General features: G+C 42.7%; 1 protein-coding gene and 1 long non-coding RNA gene across 3 annotated transcripts in view; one reads left to right on the top strand and one right to left on the bottom strand.

The window, feature by feature from the left end:
* Positions 1 to 4: 4 nt before the first annotated feature.
* Positions 5 to 4,125, bottom strand: LOC144252080 (uncharacterized). 2 transcript variants are annotated; one of them, XR_013342909.1, is made up of 4 exons: positions 4,063 to 4,125; positions 2,421 to 2,505; positions 1,634 to 1,711; positions 5 to 58 (listed from the first exon to the last, which is right to left on the bottom strand). It is a non-coding gene; the product is annotated as an uncharacterized LOC144252080 (long non-coding RNA). The 2 variants fall into 2 exon arrangements; XR_013342910.1 differs by lacking the exon at positions 4,063 to 4,125 and adding an exon at positions 3,189 to 3,347.
* Positions 4,089 to 21,760, top strand: part of LOC144252079 (transport and Golgi organization protein 1 homolog) — an 89,068-nt gene continuing 71,396 nt past the window's right edge. Inside the window, exons 1-10 of the mRNA XM_077794641.1 lie at positions 4,089 to 4,171; positions 7,561 to 7,630; positions 10,269 to 10,317; positions 11,827 to 11,989; positions 12,968 to 13,013; positions 13,782 to 13,905; positions 15,789 to 15,852; positions 19,032 to 19,092; positions 19,292 to 19,376; positions 21,319 to 21,453. The gene's annotated coding sequence lies outside the window, so the exon portion shown is untranslated. The remainder of the gene's footprint in view (positions 4,172 to 7,560; positions 7,631 to 10,268; positions 10,318 to 11,826; positions 11,990 to 12,967; positions 13,014 to 13,781; positions 13,906 to 15,788; positions 15,853 to 19,031; positions 19,093 to 19,291; positions 19,377 to 21,318; positions 21,454 to 21,760) is intronic.

The following is a 21,760-nucleotide window of genomic DNA, read 5'->3' as shown; positions in this document are numbered from 1 at the left end:
GTGACCCTCCATGAGAAGTTGAAAAATCGCATGGCGTTCTCGAAGTAGAGGTCTGGAACTGCCGTGTATTGAAGAAAGAAGCAGAGACACAGGATGAGAGCACGCCCAGAGGAAACTCAGAAACTCAGACCCCTTGAGGTGAAGGGATGGGTCGGCAGGACCAGGGCCAGAGTGTGGGCTGGAGCTGCAGGCTCCACCCCTCCGGAGGCCTCTAACCTGCTGGGCCCAGCAACAACTGTCTCCTTCAGGCGCCTGACAGTGTCACAGTGCTGCAGGATGCCCCGGCAGTGGTTCCCTTGGGCAAGAAGTATCTCCATCACTGTCCTGCAGGACTGTGACGATGGGTGTGTTCTCCCTGTGTTCTATACCCACACTGGCCAATATGGTAGACTATGGTGACAGGTGGCTACCGAGCACCTCAAATGTGCTAGTGTAATTAAATTTTAATTAACTTAAGTTTTGATGAATTAAATAGCCCCCCATGGCTGGTAGCTAACAAATTGGACAGCACAGATTTAATGAACCATGCTGGAGTCTAGCTCTGAAATGTCAGGGGACAGGTGTTATCACACCCCCACCCCTGGGCAAGGCCTCTCAGCTCCTGACAGGTGCAAAGCCCTCCCCCAGGTCCACTCCAGATCTTTAAGGTGTACCCAAGGGCTGCTATAAAACACTGGGCCCTTAGGGGCAGGTCCCTGTCCTGTGGGCCCTTCCTGAGCTATCTCCAGGAGACTCTGGGTCTCGCATCATGATGACCCTGGGGTGTCTGAAATTATTCTTAAGAAACATGGCTGCGGAATGAGTCTCCTATTCTCAGAAGTAATTTTAATAGTCTTAGGTTTTAAATAGAACCATGATGAGAGGTTATTATAATTTCAAAAATGCCTGAATTTCAGAAATTTCACTCATGAGAAGATAGGAAACTATTATTTGGGGCAAAATCACAACCCACTTAAAGGGGTGATGTGCCGAAGGTTCTGGCAGCAAGCAGGGAGGTAGCAATACCCCTCCACCTCAGCGGAGCGTCACCGTGCATTTGGGATGGCTGCCTCCTCGTTCCCATTCCCATCTCAAGGTCAAAATTTGAGGTCCGAGTTTTCTCTGAGGAGGTCGGGGTACAACCCTGAAGACAGGTGGCCGCTCTGGGGCAGGAGCGGGGGTGTGAGGGGCTTCACTTTCTACCCACCCCATGGTGTTTTAGGGCCGCGATGCTGGCCAGCTGACCCCAGCCCTGTGGGCTCTGGGCTCAGGGTCAGGTGGTGCTGCACCTTTTAGGATCTGCTTCCCCAAGACCTTTTTTTTTTTTTAAATTTTTTAGTTGTAGATGAACATAATATCTTTATTTTTTTATTTATTTAATGTGGTTCTGAGGATCGAACCCAGGCCTCACGTGTGTGAGGCAAGCACTCTGCCACTGAGCCAGCCCCAGCCCCCCTGCCCCCCATTTTATGTAGTGCTTGGGTTGAACCAGTTGGAGTCATGATGCGAGGCCAGCGTTCTCCCACTGAGCTAATCCCCTGATGGCTGTCATGATGCCAGGTCAGCCTCCCTGCCTCCAGAAGCCCTGGGTGTCCCGCCCACCTTGGCCCCTCCCCAAGTGGGCACTTGGGATGGCAGGGCGTAAACCACTCACGTCGTTGAACACTTTGTCCAGTTCCTTGGGGTCCATAATGAAGTTGGGGTAGCCTATCACATTGTAGATGGCGTCCGCCTAGATGGGAGGGACACAGAACTGAGCACCCGCGATGCTGGCCAGCTGGCCCCAGCTCTGTGGGCTCTGGGCTCAGGGTCAGGTCAAGGGGCGGGGGATCAGGCACCTCCCCACTTAGGACTTTCACATCTCTTTTTGGAAACATTCCCTCCTTGCCTAACTTATCTTTTTTAAAAAAATATTTATTTTTTAGTTATAGGTGGATACAGTATCTTTTTTTTCTTTACTTTTATGTGGTGCTGAGGATCGAACCCAGTGCCTGACACAGGTGAGGCAAGTGCTCTACCGCTGAGCCACCACCCCAGCCCCCAGTTAATCTTTTGGGTTTCTGATTAAATGTTGCTTCCCCAAGGGAAGCTGCTATGGTCCAAATGTGTCCCCAAAGTTCAAGTGTTGGAACCTTTGGCAGGTGATGAGGTTCTGAGGCTCCGTCCCCCACCACTGGGGAACTGGGAGCTGTGGAGGGAGTGGGCACCACAGTGGCTTGGTCCACCTCTCTTGCGCGTGCTCTCCTGCCTGTCCACCTTCGGCCAAAAGATGTGTGACACTGGGCTTCAGGCTGTCCCCCCAGCCTGCTAGACTGGTCACAAGGCAGGACAGCATCCATGCGTGCCCAGGGGACAGGCTGGCCTCTCCTAGCCCTGCACTCTCTCTGCTGCTCTTGCCCGGTGCAGGAAGCCTGGGTGCCCGAGCTCCCGGGCATCCTCACCTTCTCCTTGGCTGACATCCATCCACTTCAGCATGCTCAGGCTCTCCTCAAAGGCCTTCTTGATCTCCAGGATTATCTTGCTGGCCTGAGGAGACAGATGTTGCACCCTCAGCTCTGGGCACTGGCCCCCTGGATGCAACCAGTGGCCCAGGCATCATTTCAAAAGGTTAAAGACAGCAGCACAAAGTATTTATTACAAAGGAGGAATGAATATGTCATGCAGCATGGATGAGCTGGGAAAAAATTATATGAAGTGGAAGAAGCCCAATGTGAAAGTTTACGTGCGGTATGGTTCCGCTGTGAGAGCTATGCACAGCAGGCAAGCAGCAGGAATGGAACTCAAGTGGGGGTGCCTGGCTGGGGAGGGAGGCAGAGGACGGGAGTGACTGCTGATGGGCACAGGGGTGATGAGAATCAAGTTGATTGTGATTCCTGCACAAGTGAGAACATCCTAAAACCTCTGAAATGACGTGTGCACACTTTCAATTCCCGAGTTGTACGTGAGGTGAATCACATCTCAAAAAAACTGTTTCTAAAGTGCCTGGGTATAATGTGGCTGAAGACCACTCAGCCTGCTCACAGAGAGGATGTGGGGGAGAGCAGAGGGCGGCTTGGTGGGAGGCCTGTGTGCTCAACAGCTGGCTGGGCTGGAGGGTGTGGCAGCTCTGGTTTTAAAGGACATATAAATGGCAATAGCAAATGTGAGACTTTCAAAAGTAGAACATGTCTCAGATTTCAAATAAAAACGTTGGCTTCTAACCCACCCACCTGACTCTCGAGGACTCAGAAGACGCGCCCGTCCACCTGACTCTCGCTGACGCAGAAGACGCGGCCGCCAGGGCTCAGGCACACGTGTGAGCCACCGCAGAAGGTGAAGGAGCAGCGCGAGGAGCTCAATGGTGCGCACGAGGGACAGCCTCCTGCCGCGCTCACGTCCCCCAGAGGCCGCCCACCGCGCATGGCTCTGCGGGGAGGCCGGGGTTCTCAGCCCTTGCACCCCGCAGCAGCCCAAGGCGCTTCCGGCCCCGCCCGCAAGCCCCGCCGCTCCCGCGCAGCCGAAGGCGCTTCCAGCCCGGCCCCGCGCGCTTCCGGCCCCGCCACCCGCCCACCTGACTCTCGCCGCGCCGCCGCCCGCCACCTGACTCTCGCCGCTGCCGCCGCCTGCCCACCTGACTCCCCGACACAGAAGACGCGGCCGCCGGGGCCGCGCCTCAGGAACACGTGCGCACCGCCGGGCCGCCGCCCCGCAGAAGGTGAAGGAGAAGCGCGACCCGCGCAGCAGCTGCACCGTGGTGCGCACGAGGGACAGCCTCCTGCCGCACTCAGGTCCCCCAGAGGCCGCCCACCGCGCATGGCTCTGCGGGGAGGCCGGGGTTCTCGGCCCGCGTGCCCCGCCGCTCCCGCGCAGCCTAAGGCGCTTCCGGCCCCGCCCCGCGCGCTTCCGGTCCCGCCACCCGCCCACCTGACTCTCGCCGCACCGCCGCCCGCCACCTGACTCTCGCCCCGCTGCCACCCGCCCACCTGACTCTCGCCCCGCTGCCACCCGCCCACCTGACTCTCGCCGCGCCGCCGCCGCCCGCCACCTGACTCTTGCCGCGCCGCCGCCCGCCACCTGACTCTTGCTGCGCCGCCGCCTGCCCACCTGACTCCCCGACGCAGAAGACGTGGCCGCCAGGGCTCAGGAACACGTGCGCGCCGCCGCACCGCAGAAGTTGAAGGAGCAGCGGAACGCGCGCAGCCGCTGCACCGAGGTGCGCAGGAGGAACAGCCTCCTGCCGCGCTCAGGTCCCCCATAGGCCGCCCACCGCGCATGGCTCTGCGGGGAGGCCAGGGTTCTCGCCCCGCGCGCCCCGCCGCTCCCGCGCAGCCGAAAGCGCTTCCGGCCCCGCCCCGCGCGCTTCCGGCCCCGCCACCCGCCCACCTGACTCTCGCCGCACCGCCGCCCGCCACCTGACTCTCGCCCCGCTGCCACCCGCTCACCTGACTTTCGCCGCGCCGCCGCCCGCCACCTGACTCTTGCCGCGCCGCCGCCTGCCCACCTGACTCCCCGACGCAGAAGACGCGCCGCCGGGGCTCAGGAACACGTGCGCGCCGCCGCACCGCAGAAGGTGAAGGAGCAGCGGAACACGCGCAGCCGCTGCACCATGGTGCGCAGGAGGAACAGCCTCCTGCCGCGCTCAGGTCCCCCAGAGGCCGCCCACCGCGCATGGCGCTGCGGGGAGGCCGGGGTTCTCGGCCCGCGCGCCCCGCCGCTCCCGCGCAGCCGAAGGCGCTTCCGGCCCCGCCCCGCGCGCTTCCGCCCCTGACTCTCGCCACTCCGCCGCTCGCCCACCTGACTCTCGCCGCTGCAGAAGACTCGCCCGCCCACCTGACTCGCCGTCGCAGAAGACGTGGCGGCCGAGCCGCAGAAGGTGAAGGAGCAGCGCGACCGGGCACAGCCACGGTCCCGCCCACAGGTACAGGTAGCACACGTGATGAGCATGGCAGGCGCCCGCTGCCGGAGAGGCCCGACCGCCCCGCCCGCCGCGCTCCGCCCCGCCCCGCCCGCCGCGCTCCGCCCCGCCCCGCCCGCCGCGCTCCGCCCCGCCCCGCCCGCCGCGCTCCGCCCCGCCCCGCCCGCCGCGCTCCGCCCCGCCCGCCGTCCGGAAGAGGCCCGCTGAAGACATACTGTGGGGGGGGAGAGCGCGGGCACCGGGAAGGGACACCGCGCTGGGCGAGCGAGGCCGCGGAGGCCTCTAGGGCGGGTACCTGAGTGCCCGTGATGCAGGGAGAAGCTCCCATGTGGGAGGTGTGCAGGGGTCGGGGAGTTCAGGACCCGGAAGGTGTTGGGGTAAAGAGACTGCAGCCGGAGTGGGTCTGGGAATTGGGGAGGGCTGGCCAGCGCAGAAGGTGGGGTGGAAAGGAGGCTGTTCCAGCGATGTGGGATGACAGGCTTCTGGGAGGCTGAAGCTGCACCCGCAGAGGGATCCAGGAGGTGGTGGAGGCCATACCATGGGTAGAGGGACAACGCAATGGAAGGGCCAGGTAGAGGCCCTGGAGGTTGGAGTAATAGAAAAGGGAGGTATTCTGGGGAGGGGAAGTGTGATAGCTAGATGGTTGGGGGGTTGTTATATTCCCAGTGGATGCTGGACCCTATGAAGCAAAGGCCAGTCTCCCTTAGGGATGGAGATAGAAAAGGAAGGTGCTCAACACATATTGCTCACAAATAGCCAAAATTTGCTAATCAGTACCATACCAGGAATCAAAGAGCTAACACAACCTCCACCCAATCCAGCTAGGGAAATGAGTGAGGCAGTTTTTATTAGATTATGTTAATCCTTCATGCATGCAAAAAGGGATATAGGGTAGATTACATGATCTGACCTAATGTAATAATTTTCTCTTTTTAAAATAAGGGCAGAGAACAGAAGTTGAAGACCAGTCAGCACCAAAAAGGCTGTACAAGGTGCTCTTGCCACATGTGGGTCACCAATGTGTGACCAGCAGAAAGAGGAAATATCACTTATGATTCACAGTGTTCTTGTCCCATGAGGAATCATAATTATTACCATTACTGACAGGTTTCTCCTGTGGAACCTCACTTCCTCAAAGGCAGTCTGTCACCAGTATCCTGGACACTTTTGAAGTACAGCAAAGATCTTGATTTGTTTGCTATCTTGGCCCTCAGAAGGTGGTATAATGCAGTGAAAACAATTACGTCCACCCACTCCTAAATCTTTACTTAACTAACCTGACCATTTGTCCATCTACTTTAACACAGCAGTGTAGAATACACACTCTCAGAACCCCAGAGTTCTGGTCACATGATGTAGTAGTTCTCTCCATTGCACATAGCAATAATAGGTTTAAAAACAGAGTCCAGAAAGAAATAGCTGGGCTCAAAAACAAAATAAGCATTGCTGTGGACCAGAAGTAGAAGTCAGAGTGTTGAGCAGAGGAATGAAGCACATCCTGCACCTCCCTATGGGACATCACTGGAGAAGGAAATGAATGAGTACCTCAAGGAGGGACTCAGCCCCTTCATGATAACCCAGGCTGTAGGTCAGAAATTAGTGGTAAAAAGAGGTTTACCAGACATTGTTTCCTGTTTGTTTGTTTTAACCAGTTTTACTGTGGTAGGAGGAAAAAGTGTTTTCCCTGTGTTATATTTCTTCTTGGACTTTTCTACTAAAGAAGGAATTACAAAACAGCTAAATATTTATCATCAAGTTTAATGAAAATCTATAAAATTCTGTATTGATGATCATGTTATTTTAAACATACAATTGATAATATCTGAGACATAATACATGCTTTACTAAGGCTCAAAGTAAAAGATTTAATGACTTATTTTTAATTTTTATTGCCTTTTTTATTTCTTTTTACCTTGTCATGGGGCTGATTAAGACATATTTTATGAGGATATGTGATATTATATATCATACATACTATAATAATAATGTGTCACCCCTTACCCATTAGCAGTGGCTTCCATTTCTCCTTTCTCCCATTCCCTGTCAATCACTGATCTACTTTCTATTTCTGTGGGATTCTCTGTGCTGGGCATTTCATGTAACTGGAAACATACAATATGTGGTCTCTGTGTTGGGCTCTTTCACTTGGCAGTTGTCAGGCTGCATCTGTGCTGTATCATGTGTCAGTGCTTCATTCGTTTCTTTTCATTTTGTTTTGGTACCAGGGATTGAACCCAGGGGCACTTAACATCTGAGCTTCATCCTCAGTCCTTATTTACTTTTTATTTTGAGACAGAGTCTAAGTTGCTTAGGGCCTCAGTAAGTTGCCGAGTCTGGCCTTGACCTTGTAATCCTCCTGTCTGAGCCTCCCTTCCCCCATAAAAGCAAAGGTGTTGAGTAATTTTCCATTGTGTGGATATACCAGATTTTACTTATCCATATGTTTAGCTCTTATAAACAATACCCCCAGGATCATTTGTATGCAAGTTTTTGTGTGGACACATGTCTTCACTTCCTTTGGTAATGTACTTTCCAGTGGGATTGCCTGATCACATGGTAACTGTTTAATCAAGGAACTGCCAAACTGTTCACCACGGCAGCTGCCCTCTTGACATTCCCACCAGCACTGGGAATTCCAGCTTTCCTTATCCTTTTTTTTAAAAAAATTTTTAATTTTTATTTTTCAGTTTTTGGCGGACACAACATCTTTGTTTATATGTGGTGCTGAGGATCGAACCTGGGCCGCACGCATGCCAGGTGAGTGCGCTACCTCTTGAGCCACATCCCCAGCCCTCCTTATCCTTAATAAGACTTTCATCACCTACATTTCTGGTGATAGCTGTCCTTGTGGGTATGACTTGGATTTGATTTGTTTTTCCCTAATAACGCATGATGTTGAGCATCTTTCATGGGCTTCTAGGTCATTTGGGTATCTTCTTTGGTATAATGTGTATTATAATCCTTTGTCCGTTTTCTAACAGGTATTTGCCCTCTCATTTTGAGTCATAACAATTCTTTACATATTTTGGATACTAGACCCTTACCAGACATATGGTTGGCAAATATTTCCTCTCATTCTGTGGTTGGACAAAACTTCTTTTGGGTGAATGTTAATTTAATGATAACTGGATAGCATATACATTTTTGATTAAAAAAACAGGGCTGGGGTTGGGGCTCAGTGGTAAAGTGCTCATCTTGCACATGTGAAGCACTGGGTTCGATCCTCAGCACCACATAAAAATAAATAAATAAAATAAAGGTATTGTGTCCATCTACAAGTAAAAAACAAACACTAAAACAAAAAGCCAGGATTTCTCATAGCCTCCATGGTCCCTTTGCACATCCCTGGGCTGGGCTGCTTGCTCTGACCGGGGAGTACCTGAGCTAGAATAGGTGGTTACCCTCTATCTAGTATTCTGACCATGTTACATAGTTTCCAATAGTAAATAACTGTTTGTATCTTCCCATTGTCATCAATGTATGTTGCTCGGTATTTCTGTTGCCAAAAGTCTCACCCATTCACCAGAGTGATTAGGGTTGCACTGGTTTGGATGAGCCGTAGCCCCATGTGATTTACTATGCTCATTTTGCTTTAATAGTAGGATCTGGCCACAATGGTAGTAAATGTGAAAATTTATAGCCAATATATATCCGTATATTAGTAAAAATTTGGATAATTTATAGTATATGGTACAATTGTAATATTAATGTAATACAATTATAGTCATAGCATTAATTTAAAAGTAGCATTCAGCCCTGATTCAACAAATTCTTGGGATTCTTTCAGAAAAATCTTGGCTGATGTCAGAAATTAGCAAAAACACATAGTTCTTGTGTTATTAACAGTGGGCCTGAAATGTGAAGGCCTGGGATGGGAAGGGCTGTGTTGCATTTGTGGAACTGATAGTGTCCCAGGTGGCCTGAAGACAAAGGAGAGGGAGAGGTAATCTGGCACTAGACCTTGTAGGCTACGTCAAGGTTATTGGCTTTTAAAAGTGTTGAGAAAAAAGTAAAGGATTTTGTAGTAAGGGGAGACAGCACCATTAGTACAATGGGGAGAATGGATTTGAGGGGGATGCAGTATGGAAGTGGGTTGGGAGTCTGTTGTAGGACTACAGGTCAGAGATGATGATGGCTTGGAGCAGGGTAATGGTAGTGGAAGTGGAAAAGTGGAAGGATTCAAGGTACTTTAGAGAGAAAGTTGACAGACGTTGTCTGTGGTTTGGTGTAGGGATTTGAAGGAGAAGGCAATGATTAGAATTGGTGTAAGGTTTTTGTCTTAATGGTTTCCGAGTCCATTCATGACATTGGTCAGTCACTGGAAGATGAATACATTTATTGGAGGTAGAATTTGATTTCAAATTAAATTGAAGTGCATGTGACACATCCATGTTAGTATATCATATAGCAGTGAGTTTTGTGGGTGTGGAACTCATGTTTGGGATAGTTGACCTAGATGATTTGAAGTTGTAGATATGGGTGAGATTGCTTTGGGAAGAAGGTCTCCATTTGAATTGCACAATGGAATTATTTGAGCTCTGAAGAAAGATTACCCAAAGATGCTAGGGTGTAGCTGATCTAGGGTCAAGTTTGGGCATTGGGCTTTTAGAATCTCCTCTGATAGTACTAATGTGTAAACAAGTTTGAGACCTGCTGGCCTTTAGCAGGTCTGAGACTAGAAGAGGAATCAGGATTGACCCTTGAGTAACACAAATAGTCAGTCAAGAGAAGGACAAACCTATCTAGGAGACTATTAAGAAGTGGCTGGGGATGTAGGTAGGAAACTAAGTGTGGTGTCATAGAAGTGAGAGAGTCGCCAGGGGAGTCTGTGGCTGCTGAGAAGCCAGTTAGTTCAATGGAATTTGGGTTTAGCAAAATGAACATCATTTACTAGTAGATCTGTTAGTAGGAGTCTTGGAACAGAAGGTGGTTGGAGTGAGTTGAATAAAGTGAGAAGAAATGGAGACAGCTAGCGTAGGTAACTTGTAAACTTGCTGGGGGAGAGACTGCAGCTTAAGAGGTGTGCCATTAGATTAAGATATTTTGGGCTGCACAAAACAAACTGAGGCAAATTGTGTAAATGGTGAAGAAAACAATCTCATTCACAAGTTCAAAAAGAAGGTCTTTCTAAGATTATTGAACAGTGTAATCAGAGACCTGTTTTCTTCCAGCCTTAGAGTGTCACTTGGTCAGCGGGCTGTCCCTTCAGGATGGCAGAGTGGCCATTGTGGCTCAGACATCAAACCAGATAATGGTCTCCAACAGGAAAAAAAAGAGTTTTTCTTTGTAGGTGTTTTTTTTAAGATCTTAATACATGTTTTCAGAGACCAAACAATTGAAAACACCCACATCATAGACCCAGTACCTAAGAAGTCCCCCTTGTTTCTCCTTCCAGTCACTACCCAAGTCCTTCCCCTGTATTACTACTGTTCTGACTTCCAGAGGTTAGTTTTGCCTGTCTTTGTGCAATTATAAATTAATTGCATACTATGTGCTCTTCTGTGTTTGGCTTTCAGCATTCTTTTTGAGATCCATATTGTTGCATGTAGTTGTAAAGTGTTCATCTATTGCATGAATATACCATGTTTTATCCATTCTATTGTCGATGGGCATTTTGGTAGTTTCTAGTAGTTTCTAGTATTTGGCTTTTACAAATAGTGTTGTAAATGTATGTATCCATTTTTGTTAAAGTGTATAATCGAGGACTTGAATTGCTGGGACAAAAGGTATGCTTGTATTTAGCCTTAATGCATAGTTTTCTATGTGGTTTAATCACTTTATGGTCTTACTGGCAACATGTGAATTTCAGTTCCATGTCCTCACCAGCACTTATCATTTTGCATCTTTCATTTTAGATATTTTGGTGGGAGTATATAGCACTGTAATTTTTATTTGCATTTCTATAATTCAAGTAAGGATATTTAAGTTGAGTATTTTTCCATATGCTTATTGACTATTTGGATATTCTCATGGTATTTTGCTCGATTTTTATTTTTCCTAGGTTGAAAGTCTTATTCATTTGTGGGAGTTTTTTGTATTGTTTTGTATTCTGGATGAGTCCTTGGTCAGACTTGTGTTGCAGATGTCTTCTCAGTACGTTTTCATTCTTGATGTTTTCACTGAGAAGTTATTAATTTTATTATAGTAGATTCTATTTATTATTTCCTTTATTGTAAGTGCTTTTTGTTTGTAGTCTTTGCTTACTCCAAAGCCACCAAGGTGTACTCTGTTTCTTCTACAATTTTAACTTTGATAATTAGATCTGCAAGCCTTCTGAAGTTTATTTTTGTATTTCATGTGAGGTAGGGTTCAAAATTCATATGAATGTCCAATTGACCCAGCACCATTTCTTTAAAAAAGTATTATTTTCTCCAAGCACTGCAGTGTCACTTTGTCATAAATCAGGTGATTGTGTCAAATCCATTCCTGGTTTCTCTCTTGTTTTCTGTTGGTTAAGTTGTCTTACATACTTTTCAATTTTTTTTTCTTTTTTGTATATAGGTGCTGGGAATGCTGCCCAAGCTGGTTGCTCCTTCCAGCTCCAAAATCTTGATTTCCAAAGTGTAGGGCACGTCATGACTTAGTGAATATTATTGCCTTAAAGTATTTTTTAAAAATTTGTTTCTTATAATGAATTACTTTTATTCACAAAATACTGTTTAGTACTTTATTAGTAAAATATAACAGAAGTTGAATACTTCGCTGGGGTACCAAAATCTCTTAAGCAAAAATATTTATCTCTAGTTAATTTTTAAAAATCACTTGCCTATTCATAACATTCTACTAATTCATTAGTTTTATTTCTTGAGGTGTTAACATTTTTATTTATTTTTCATGATAGCGGCCTGATCTAACATTTCAATTAATTCATTTTCAAACAATATTTTTCCTTACCTATTATTTAATTTAAGCATATTTTTGAGGAAAAAAATAAATTTATCTTTTTGGAACAGGGTCATTATCGTTATTGTGCTGCTCTTTCTATGCTGGGGGAATATGACTGGGCCCTGGAAGCAAACATAAAAGCTCAAAAACTCTGTAAAAATGACCCTGAGGGAATCAAGGATCTAATTCATCAGCATGTAAAGTTACAAAAACACATAGAAGACCGACAAGGTATTTCACCTAAGATTCTTTTGGTTACAGTTGAATTCCCTTTAAAGTTTCAAAGGTGGGTTTCTTAGATTAACAGAGGATCATAAATCAGTTCTCAGATGATTTGTGCTTATTTTGTTATGTTATCTTCAAGTTACTTATGTTTTCTATATCTTTCAGTGTAGAGTTAGTAATATGTTCCATTAGGTTATTATACATGATTTGTATTTTTTATTTGAAACAGCCAGTAACCAAATTATTATTTATTCTTCTATAGAAAAATATTCTTTTCAGAAATTTTGAATAAAATAAATGCTTTTGAAAGGAAATTGTGTAAAACTTTTCATCATTTAAGTTATTTCTAAAAGAAAAGGCCCTTCAATAGAGTTGCTTAATTTGTTTGCACCAAGTTTGCAAATAATTCTATAGCATGTTGAACATCTATAATCAGAAATTGGCTGTGCAGGCTAGGACTTGTAAATTTCCATTCTTCAACCTTGTTTTCTGTACTTAGTCATTTTTCTTTCTCAGTGCTTGAAAAAATTTCTTTGCACTTTGAGTATCTAGGTCTTTCCTTTTTTTTTCTTCTTTGGATATTCAGTGTCTATGGAGCTGAGCTGAGCAGTTTTGTAACTAGCGGATGTTGTCATCCAGCTGTTAACAAGATTCTTAGATTGTGAGCTCCTTGAAGACAGGTACCTCTCTGATTCAAATCAATGTATTGCTGTCATCTTGTCAGTAATCACATGCAGTGGGATGTCACACATGGTGTACAACAGTTTGTTGACATCATTCTTAAATTACTGACATCTAGGATTGTAAAATTGTTTTGATTTATTTTTCAACTTTCTAAAGTTGTTTGATGTTCTTAACTCAGCTTAAAGGAAATTCGAAAATGTTTTGAAGTCTGTGTTGCCAATCCATTGATTACTGTGTGTGTGTGTGTGTGTGTGTGTGTGTGTGTGTGTGTGAGTGTGTGTGAGTGATTGACTTTTATAGGTCGAACACCAAATAAGAATCCAATTAAAGCTTTTTATGAAAGCAGGTGAGTTAATATCAGATCAGTAGCTACTACTTGGAATGACTTTGCCCTGTGAACTTAAGAATCACTTGTGTTTGTCATTTTAAAAACTTAATCGCAACTATAGTAAATTTAGGGAAGGAAGAATAAGAGGGTTCTTTTCTTTTTTTGGTGTGTGTGTTTGCACACAAAATATCAGGTGATCTGTGAGTTGTCAGATTTATTTTATTGAACAACTTGGATGATTAGTAGCCTAATTTAGTGAGAAAAGAGGAGTGGAATGTTAATTTGAAGTTATTGTGCTTGACGGGGAGCAGTTGGTCATGGGGTCCTGGCAGTAGAGGGCTGATACACAGCCTTTGCCTCTTGCCCTTCCTCTCTGTCCTGGAAACGTTGCCCCAGCCTCTTGATACTTTTCAAAGAGTACAAATCGATTTAGGAATGCTTATAAGAAAAATAGACAGGATTCTACATTTGCTTATTTGGCAACTTAAATAGATTAAGCCTTTCTCCCTTGATAAGCACACAGGATAGTGAAGCTGTTAATATGTGAAACATGAAGATTTATTTACTTTAATATTAGAACCCAGAATACTAGCCTTGAACTGGTTTTAAATACTACTTATGTATAAAGACTTACCTGAGAGGTAGAGGATCTTTTCAAAACAGTGGTACCTTGCTTTCAAGGAAGAAAATCTATAATTGCTGCAACCTGTTTCTTTGAAGGATAACTTTTAAAAATGCTTATTAATTAGTAGGAATAAAGGGGTCATTCCTTTTATCCCATTTTAGGGCCTATATACCGAGGAATTTATCAGCACCTGCTTTTAGTACTTCACTTAACTTTGTGGAGACGGAAAGAGATCTCAAAAAAACTAACTACAAGATGGCAAACGGTGGTAATCAGAATCTAAAGGTAAGGTCAGTTAAAAACTTAAAATTATTTCAGCTATTAATAGTAACATGTTGGTGATAGTGGAAACCAACTATTTTGGTGGTAAAAACTCTTACTTGTTGAGATCAAGGAAATTATTCTTTTTTTAGATTTTGTTTTGTTTTGTTTTTGGTACCAGGGAATGAACCCAAGGGTGCTTAACCACTGAACCACATCCGCAGTGCAATTATTCCTCATATTACTACAACCAATTATACCTCATACAACTACATAAAAATAATATATTTAAAGTCACAGAATTTCTTCTGAAATCACACTTACATATCTTTTTTTTTTTTTAAACCAGGGATTGAACCTAGAGATGCTTACCCACTGAGTTAAGCACATCCCCAGCCTTTTTATTTATTTATTTGTTTTTATTTTGGGCCTTTCTAAGTTGCTGAGGCTGGCTTTGAACTTGGAATCCTCCTGTCTTGGCCTCCTGAGTCGCTGGGATTATAGGAATGTACTGTCAAGCCTGACTATATTTACAGATATTAAAATTATTTTTTTCTAGATATAATTTTGCCATTTAGTCCATTTTTATACCCTTCTTTTAGGTCACCCAGCCAGTCTCAGGAATGAGTGACAATGGGGTCTGTTGGCCAAGTCACTTCTACCCCTCCCTGTGTTTTGGATTTGTCTTTTTCTCCCTTTTCTGATTTGTAATCTGTTTGTGACCTGGCACTGTAGCAGCTCACCAGCCAACTTGTGCTAAGCTGGGGTGCCTAGGAGGCACTCCTTCCCCACCTCTGCCAAGGTGCTCAGCAGCAATCTTGGTCTGATGGTTTTTTTCAGAGCACCACACTAAGGCTTCTAGCCTGCCTCTGAGGTCAGGTGACCCAGATAAATGTGTCTGAGTTTTCCTCTACCTGTGATATATCTCCAACACTCAGCAGCTATCACTAAGTCACATTATATTTCTCTTCAAGATTTGAGGAAAGAAAAGATTATGATGTTTTGTCATTGGGAGGGTGATGGGCATTGAAAGAAACTTTCTTAATATACCGTTAAGTCCTTTTGTTGGTAATATTGAAAATCTCCACGAGGCTGTATTAATTTAGGGAGAAGAGCACAGGAATAATGTGGTAATATTCAGTTTAGTCATCGTTGAATAGACATCATTCTAGGCATCAGAGATAGAATTGTCATTCAAGAATTTGTCATTTGTCTTGATCTCTGGTCACTAGTTATAATTTTGTATGCTTGCTTATACTTTTAGACTTAGTAACTAGATGCATATTTTAGGCGCTTGAGTGAATTCTATCATATTCTACTACAAATTCTATTACATGGCCAGTGAATTCTTATTTTTTTAACAGTACATTATAAGTATACATCATAGTGGAATCCATTGTTACAGTCTCATGCATGCATATAACAATTTGGTCCATTTCATTCCCCAGTACTTCCTCTCCCTTCACCCTGGTCCCTTCTCCACTACTCTGTTGGTCTCTCTTCTATTTTCATGAGACCGGTCCTCTTTTTTTCTTTATTTTTTCTCTAGCTCCCAAGTGTGAGAGAACATATGACCCATGACTTTCTCAGTCTGGCTTCTTTCTCTTAACATGATGTGCTCAGGTTCCATACATTTTCCTGCAAATGGCATAATTTTGTTCTTTTTTATAGTTGAGTATAACTCCATTGTGTGTATGTATCACATTATCTTGATCAGTTCATCCATTGATGACCACCTAGACTGGTTCCATAGTTTTGACTATTGTGAACTATGCTGCTACAAACATGGATATGCATGATCACTATAGTATGTTGACTTTAGTTCTTTTGGATAAATGCTGAGGATTGGTATAACTGAAATGGCTATATTATTTTTACAGTCTCACTAGTTTTATTTTCATGGGCAGGTGGTAGATGAAGCTTTGAAGGTAGATGATTGTGACTGTCATCTTGAATTTTTACCACCACCAAGTGAGTATTTTTTCTTATATAAATTGTTGCTGAGTTGTCGTAGTATTACCTAAACTTTATGCCCTAAAATTTGTACAAGCCTCATTTATATTTGCTCTTGTTCTCATTTTAATTTATAATGCTTCTGTATAAGTCAGCTTTCCATCACTATAATGAAATATTTGGCAAACGCTAGCTGTGACGTAAAGAGAATTATATTTTGGCTCATAGTTCTGGAGATGTGACGATATGGTGCCTGTATTGGCTCAGTGCTGGTAAGGCAGTGGATTGCAATGGCAGGGAAAATGTGGTGGAGCAAACTGCTCATATCCTGAGCCAGGAAGCAGAGAGAGAAGACAAGACCAGGCTCCCACATTCCTCTTCAAAGGCATTTCTCCAGCGATTTAACCAACTTCCTTCAAGATTCTACAGCACTTCTTAATATTGCCACTCTAGCGACTAAGCCTTTGCACGTGGACTTTTGGGGAACACTCAGCATAAACATAGCAGTTTTTATTGTTAAGAAAACATTGAGTATTTGAAATCAATGCTCGGTCTTTTCATTTAATTTTGGAACTTCAATAAGAAGAATGGAAAGGAACACTTAAGCACATAGCATTTCTTGATCTGTCCTTAATCACTTTTAGGCCACCTTTGTTTCTTGTTATTGAAAGTTTTCATTATTATCTCCCTTTCCTTAATCTCAGGAGCCTTTCTTTCTTTTTTTTTCTTTTTTACATTTTTCCCCCTAATCAATCTCCCTCTGAAATTTTTAATACCATACGTACTGCTTGTCTGTTTACATACAATATGTTCATCTGTGCTTTATATATAAAAAGAACTAGGCTTTTTCGTCTCCCAACAGCTTAATTTTTTCACTGTATTTGGGGTAATACTCAACTCCTGTTGAGAATGGATGTCTGTTGTCAGGTGTGGTGTAATCTCACCTGTAATCTCAGCATCTTGGAAGGCCGAGGAAGGAGGATTGCAAGTTCAAAGACAGCCTAAGCAATTTAGCAAGGCAATCAACTTGGTGAGATGCTGTCTCTAAATTTAAAAAACTTTAAAAGGGTTGGGGATGTGGCTCACTGGTTAAGTACCCCTGAGTTCAGTCCCTGGCACCAAAAAAAAAAAAAAAAGAATGGATACTTTAGTCCTTTGGAACTATTGTAGCAAAAATACTATAAACTGGGTAGCTTTAAACAACAAACATTCAATTCTCACATTTCTGTAGGCTGGGAAATCCAATATTGTGGTGCCAGCAGTTTTGGTATCTGGTGAGGCCTCTTTTCCTGGTTAATGGATGACCTTTTTTTGGATAATGGGAATTGAACCCAGGGACTTACTATTGAGCGTGATCCCCAGCCTTTGTTATTTTTTTATTTTGAGAAAGGGTCTTGCTAAGTTGCTGAGGCTGACATTGAACTTGGGATCCTCCTGCTTTAGTCTCCAGAGTTGCTAGGATTACAGGGTGTACTACTGTGCCCAACAGTAGATGGCTAACTTTTTGCTGTGTCCTCACATGATAGAAGGATGGGGGCATCTCCTGGGGCCTCTTCTTATAAGGGCACTAATTCCTGTACGAGGTCTTTACTTTATGACCTAATCACCTCCTCAAAGTTCTACCTCCTAAAACCATTGGGGATTAGATTTCCAACATAACAAATCTTGGGGCAACACATTCAGCCCATAAGAATGCTTTAGGCTAATTCCTGCTTAGTTTTAATTTTGAGGAAAATCTTTCTCACGTGGATTACATGCTTCTCTGTTTTTTAAAACAAGAGTTTAAGGAAATAGACTTTTTTTAATGATTCTAAAGGTTGTTATACCCAATAGTTGTTTATCTCAAGCTTTCATATAGAGTACCTTTCAGGGTTATTGAAGTGGATTGTTGGTCTCCAGTTAGTGATACCCTGTTGCTCTCTTTACTTTCTCTCGTTTGTTTTCTTTTGAATGGCTTTGTTTCTATCCATTTTTATCTTTTACTACCTACATTCTGTCTTCTCTGGGGTCTAATTCCACATGTTGAACCCCTGAACATTTGCAGTTGGTTAGCAATTAGTGTGCTTACAGTGAGTGGGAACTTAGGTGTTTGTCTTACCTATTGTGATTCCAACACCATGTGAAACATCTTTGAGGATTAAGCTTTTTTTTTTTGTTTAGAAAGGTAGTTTTTAATTCATTAATATTTCTTAGGCCATTATTAGCAGACAACACATTTAAATAACTTATTTAAATACTATCTACTCATCAGTATCCACGTTCAGTAAAAGAACTTGAAATCCCAGGATTAGGGTTAAATAGTTTTGCCCAACCTCACAAAGCAGAAATCACACTAAGACTCCTGTACCTTTCCTTTCTGAGGCTACTGAAGCCAGCTTGGGCTCCACCCTTCTTATTTCATTGACCTTGATCGGCTCTGTGCTGTCCCCACAAACCTAGCACATATTCTCTGTCCTTCCGCCATGCTCACTCTTCCATGTAGCTTTGAATGTGTCACTCCCCTGCTACACAGAGGCTTGATTCCTGCCAGTGTGATAAAGGCTAGCCTGATGACTCATGGGTATCTGAAGCAAAGGGTTTGCGAACACTCACACCAGCCTGCCTTTGCAGTCATTTTCTAGCCTTCTATCTTGCTAGAGCTCTTAAGATTGTACAGGTTTACTTAGTATTTATAAATGAACTCTACTCTTGGGTTCCAACCAGTCTGTCCAAATCATTCATCTTAAGACCAAAGAAAGGCTGCATCTTCACCAACCCTTTCCCCAACCACTCTGCCTTAGGTGGGTGATTTCTTCCTTCTGTAGTTAGGAGAGAAGTTACTGGCTGTGGAATTAATGTGTCAATATTGGCATAGTCTTGTCTTTTCTTCATTACTAAAACGATGTGTCCTTTCTTTCCATCTGATTGTAAAATGCCTGAGAATAGGAGCCCTTGCCTATATCTCTCTGTATCTGCTGCAAATCTAAATAACTATTATCATCATTATAATTTATCTTTGTAATAATTTTACATCATACATAGAATACCATCATCAGTGCCTGCCTTCCTTTCTGGCTTACCTGTTTGTAATTATGCTCTCATATAGTATTGCTTCTTTGGCTTTCTTATTCCAATTTACATATGTTTTTATTGTTTTGCTCTCAGGCTTGTGGATTTTTATGTATGGATCTCAGGAACAAATGCTTTTGTATTCACAGGTCAGCCTCCAAAACATAAATGAAAACAAAAATCCCGAAACAATGAATCAGAGAAATTCAGGTATTTTTTTTCCTCTAATTTTATAGGGACATTTTATTGAAATTACATTGGATTTAGAGAGTAATTTGGGGAAATCAGTGTCTTAGTAATATTTCTATTTAGGAACTCACATGTGACTGTCCATTTACTCTGTATTTTTCTTTATATAAACAGGACTGTTTTATTTTAAGATGATTTAAAACATGCTTTTCTCTTTAAGTTCTAGTTCACAGTTGACTTTACCAGTTGATTTGAAAAACATCTTGGAGAAACAGTTTCCTAAATCTTCCAGAGCTGCACACCAGGTAATAGAAATAGCTTTTCCAGTAGAAATAGCAAAGCTCTGGTCATGAATTAATATATGCTTGCTAAGAAACCGGACTATCATTAATTTAAATACTAATTCAAAAATTGTTACCCAGAGATTTAACCAGTGGTTAGAACTGTAGAATTTCTTGCCAAAGATTTAATAATAGTAATACTAACTTTAAATATTTTTCAAAGATTTGGATAATTTAAAAAGATTTAAACATATGCAGTTTCATTATGCCTACTTTAACAATAAACTTGGTAAATTCTTTTTATGTTATTTAGTGATGAAAATTTATATCATGGAATAGGATAATTGCTTCAAAATTTATGGGTCATTTAAAATTCAATTAATTATTAGGTCTATAACATCTTACAAAGGACTGAAACAGATTTCTAATTATTTGAATAAAAGCAGTTTTAGAATTTGTTAACAGTTGGGAGATTTTTTAATTATATGTTTTTATATTTTTACTGACTCTAAAAACCCTGAAGGACTTTTTAAAAAGCCTGTGAAGGTAAAAAGATTATTTATGATAGTTGTTTGTGAACCCATTGTTTATTCAATGCGTTTTTATTGGGCCCCTCCCAGATGTTGCAGACAGAGGGAGTCTGCATTGACAGTGTCCAACCTGGTCTGATGAAACTTACAGTACAGATATCCTATGTTAAGTTATGTTAAGGGAAATAATTTCCAAGGCTATGTGGATCCGTTCCTAGAATAAGAAAGGGGATTAAAACAGCATATTTGGGCTGGGGTGGAAGCTCAATGGAAGAGTGCTTGCCTAGCATGTGTGAGGCACTAGGTTCAATTCTCAGCACCACATATAAATAAATAAAATAAAGATCCATTGACAACTAAAAATATTTTTTAAAAAGGTGAATAACTAGTGATTGACAGGACAGCACTTCATGGTCTGTAATCTCAAATTCACATCTTAAAACAAATGTGGCTCTCATGTGTGTTTTAAATACTATAGTGGATAACCAGGTTAATATGAGAATTGTTCTTTTCCATCATATTTTGGGGGAAAGTTGTCCTATATTTTGGTTCATTGGCTAGAAACCATCAGGAATCTTTTGTTAATCTGTGACTAAACTCTACAGTTTACCTTTTGAGTCTTTATTGTTAGGAACAGTGAGGAGTATATTGTTTAGATCAGTATTTTCTGTTCTCTGAATGGTGTACACATGTATGGCAAGGATGACGAGACTTTATCTTAATGTCTTACCTCTGTCATCTTTGTGGAACTTTTGTAACTTAAGGCTATTGCCATGTAACTAAAATCTGAATTCACATTATAATGTTTGTGTACATATGTTTTCAACTTGCAAAAAGTTTATCACTTTATTTGAGTATATTATGTCAATTTTGTTTTTATTTTTTATGTTTTTCCTTTTATTTAATATTGTACTCTGTCAATAATTTTTTTCTGGTTATATTTAAGTGCATGTGAAGTAGGAGTAGTTAACGATTGAAATATGTATTTCTTGCTTAAAATTAATGTTTGTTTCAGCACAGGATGACAGTTGTTAAAATCTGATTGTTTGAGTACATAGGTCCTGTATTATTATGTGTCTAATTGTTGTAGTCCCAGACAATTTACTTATTTAGTGATGTTTAGTCTTCTTCTTACATTGTTAAAACTCCAAAATATTATTGGTATAGACTGAAAAAGTAAGCAAAGCTTTGCACTGTATAGAATAAAATGAATCAAACTTTTCTCTCATGGGCAGTGGCAGAGGAATGAAGATAATGAGGCAGTGCTGTGCTGAGAAAGGAATATGATGAATAAAGCATAGTTTGAGTATTTATTTAAATACTTATTATCATTTATAAAGTGTTAATGCGAATTTAACATCATAAGTTTTAAACTAAAAAGCTGTAGATTTGCACTAGTGAAATAAAATTTCTTTTTCTTTTTTTTCTTTTTGCAGGATTTTGCTAATATAATGAAAATGCTAAGAAGCTTAATTCAAGATGGTTACATAGCCTTATTGGAGCAGCGTTGCCGAAGTGCTGCGCAGGCCTTTACAGAGTTGCTAAATGGTTTAGAACCTCAAAAAATAAAGGTAAAATTGCCAAATCATAGCTTGTTTATCAATACCAGTGCACCTCAGATGAATTTAGAAAAAATCAAGGCTTTAACTCGAATTTATATACCTTATACCTGGGCTGGGAGCAGGTGAATCTCCTCCAGGTTGTGGGGCACAGGTGATGATCCCAATTCAGAGTTTGTGATTACATTCAATGTATGATCCATGCTTATGTTCTCTTTTTGACCATTGTTGGGGTTATCAGAACCTTCTGGCCTTTCCTTTTATGAAAAGGAGTCTTTTAATAAAGCAAGAATTTGGACTCGCTTTTAGGTTGCATTTT

Source organism: Urocitellus parryii, unplaced genomic scaffold, assembly GCF_045843805.1.
Source record: "Urocitellus parryii isolate mUroPar1 unplaced genomic scaffold, mUroPar1.hap1 Scaffold_37, whole genome shotgun sequence".
NCBI lineage: Eukaryota > Metazoa > Chordata > Mammalia > Rodentia > Sciuridae > Urocitellus > Urocitellus parryii.
Note: the sequence above shows the minus strand (reverse complement) of the source record. Positions and strands in the feature narration are given on the sequence as shown.